The sequence below is a fragment of the Ranitomeya imitator genome, chromosome 1, assembly GCF_032444005.1.
Source record: "Ranitomeya imitator isolate aRanImi1 chromosome 1, aRanImi1.pri, whole genome shotgun sequence".
In the NCBI taxonomy this organism is placed as follows: domain Eukaryota; kingdom Metazoa; phylum Chordata; class Amphibia; order Anura; family Dendrobatidae; genus Ranitomeya; species Ranitomeya imitator.
This window is the reverse complement of record NC_091282.1, coordinates 452,180,139-452,183,432: the sequence shown is the minus strand read 5'-3', so window position 1 is coordinate 452,183,432 and position 3,294 is coordinate 452,180,139. Positions and strand designations below refer to the sequence as shown.

The window sequence follows — 3,294 nt, the reverse complement described above, 5'->3', positions numbered from 1 at the left end:
AGCTCCGAGATGCCAAGCTACAGCCTCAAAATCTTAATGATTTAGAGATGATCTGCAAAGAGAAGTGGACCAAAATTCCTCCTGACTTGTGCGCAAACCTTATCATCAACTACGAAAAATGTCTGACTACTGTGCTTGCAAACAAGGGGTTTTCCACCAAGTGTTAAGCTTTGTTTGCCAGAGGGATCAAATACTTATTTCTCACTGCAAAATACAAATAAATGTATATAATTTATGCAATGTGATTTTCTGGATTTTATTTTTGATATTCTATCTTTCAATGTTACATTGACTGTTCATGTCAGTGGGCAAACTTACAAAATCAGCAAGGAATCAAATTCTTCTTTCCTCCATTATATGACTATACAACTCACTGAGGAGAGCACTATATTTGGATCTGGTATATCTATTTATAAAGGTATGTTCTTACAGTCTGGTGTTTCCCTACAGTGTTTATCTATCTCAGAAGTATGAGTAACTTGGAGGATTTTAGGCAACACTTGAGGAGGAGGAGTTTGTGTTTCTTCGACATTAACCTTCCTTCTTTGATGTAGTGTCACTTAATCTAATATATGGGCTAGTCTGATGTTATCGCACGACCATTCAAAGGAAGATTTCATTTCATTGGTTGTCCATCTAGGTATTTTTTTGTAGGTACCAACTGCATCTTCCTTTCTTACTAACACAACCTCTGCAACTCCTGAACTCAACAAGCAGGTGAGCTTCAAGGCATCATGTACACAGAAAAGCTCCACAATATCTTACTCTTTGACTCTTGTAGGCAAATTAATAATGGTAATTTTGGGGCCTTCTAAAGAGCTAAAGACAGACTTGGCATATGTTTTATGCTGTTTTTTAATGCATGTTTTTAATGTTTAGCACTGTTGTTTGGTCTCAATAAAGATTTGTTTATGATGAATATTGCGGCTCAGTGTGCACCTCTTTGCGGGCATATGTTTTATGCTGTTTTTTAATGCATGTTTTTAATGTTTAGCACTGTTGTTTGGTCTCAATAAAGATTTGTTTATGATGAATATTGCGGCTCAGTGTGCACCTCTTTGCGCTTCTTTTTTCTTCTTCTTTATAGCTAAAGACAGACTCTTTATGAGTGGGCCCTACTGATGAACTGGCTTCCTTTGTGACAAGTGTCCATGACACATTGGCTAGAGCGTTTGTGTGCAATAAAGATGGCTATGTGTGGTGCTGAGTAGACATGAGAGCTGTGTATGCATCATTCTGTACCACTTTAGTAAGAGGTAAAGTTTGCCCAAAAGAAAATGAATTTCCAGACATTCACAGCCTTTTTTTGCCCATTGTTTGATGTGACCTTCATCTTCTTGATGGGGATGTTGCAAAGTTCGAAGTTGTCATCAATAACATCGTCGTCCATATCTTATAAAGAGGAAATCTGGTGTTTCCCTAAGTAGTGGTTATCTATGTTTAGTGGAATTTCTTTAACAGTGTTCGTTACACTAGAACAAATAATTTTCGGCTGTGACATTTTGATATTATTGGTAATATGTATGGGTGAAGAGGAAGAACCTTATGCCGTATTCACATGTAAAGCGCCATGGAATAAATGGCGCTATAAAAATGTATAATAATAATAATAATGCCACGGGTCTTGACAGTTACCAATGGACCACTCCTCTTTAAACTAATAAAAAAAATGTACATATATATTAGTAGTGTTTTTGGGGGCACAGAATGTCCTGAAAATTTAAGTTTTTCACAAGTATCAATCAGTTTGTTTGGTTTTCCTCCAACACTGATCTGCTTTCTCTAATTCTGCATCCCATGAAAATTTTGCACTTTGCCCCTTTATAAAGACATGTGTGTCCTTGGCAACATATTTTTTAGGGCATTTTTTATGTCGAGCTTCACACGCGCATTTGTTACACCGATTTTCTGAAGGGCATGAAACAGATTCTGGTAATTGGCGGTGGCTAAACGACTAATCATTGTAGGCTGTATCCTGGATGTCATACTCCCATAGCCACCACTGTTATTAATCCTGTACGTTCCCTTTCCTGCCGTCCCCATGCCCCTTATCCTGATCACTTCATCCAACGATTCATCCGCCATATTTTTATGAAAAACCTGCACCTTCCCAGCAGCAACTGTAAATGAAACCACGTTACTCTCTTCCAAGGTGTTTATGTTGCCCCTAAACAAAATTTTTACACACTATATTGATGTGTGTTCATCAGGGGGAAATGCTTGTCAGCCCATACACTTAGTGTATGGTCATTCCAAGTATAGGTGAAGTGCTCTTTTTTAATGTGACAATTTTTTTAAGACCCTCCTCCACGTTTCTTCCAACGGGGATTGTGATGCGTGCAAATTATGGCAAGGCCTTGCAATCACTTCATGAAAAAAATTTATGGTAATAAAAAGAATATATATAATTGGAACTTTTGTTTCTTGTGGCCATCCAGTATGTGGCTTCAAAGGGTTATTGGAGTGCATGTAACCATGGTGCAGGGCAGGCCATTCATTCAATGCATAAGCAAACAGTATGGGAGACACACTTTCTTCTAATGGGAACTAGTATGTCATGAGGTAGTAAAGTACATCTGCTGCAAGGGTTATTGGGGTGCATGTACCTTTGGCCTTGCATTCAATGCAACATTTTTTAGGAGGCTCTCTTGTACGTCTCGTGAAAGGGGTATTGGGGTGTGTCCTAATTTTTGCTAGCCCAGCCACTCACTGCATAGGCAATAACAGTATAGGAGACCCACTGTTTAATGGCCCTTTAAGAAGATTAATGCCACCTGATGCCCCTCTAAAAATAGGCTCTGTGACTTTAAGAGTCCCTCCTTCATAAATGAAACAAGATGGGTCTGCTTTTGTGTCACACACCACATGGCCAGCTAGGGTTGTTAAATGTTACAATGACATTTCCAAGTGAATGCATTTGTATTGGTTGAAAGCAATGTTAAAGCTGAAAAATGCATCAAAAACGCTGCATGTGAACATAGCCCAAGTGGTGGAGGAACATTTTTGTTTGGGGTTAATTATTTTGCCTTATATACAAGTCATTGCCCTGGAAAGGATGTTCCTTAACATATTTCCCAGCAAAATCCATTTGGGTGTTGGTTTTGTATGTTTTTTGGTGCACCTGTAAAAATGTCATGAAACTCTGACAACATTGTTTACAGCTGTAAACTAGGAGTCAGAAATGCTTCCAGGGACATTTGCCATTATGTTCCCTTGACATTTGAGCAGTGTTTCCATCATTTTCAGATGTTTACAGACCTTAAAAGGACCCCCAAGGGGGGATCGCGGTAAAAA

General features: G+C 38.6%; 1 pseudogene; it reads right to left on the bottom strand.

Annotated features, from left to right (window-relative positions):
• Window positions 1-489: 489 nt before the first annotated feature.
• Window positions 490-2,085, bottom strand: LOC138671885 (polymerase delta-interacting protein 3-like; annotated as a pseudogene).
• Between the last annotated feature and the right edge of the window lie 1,209 nt (window positions 2,086-3,294).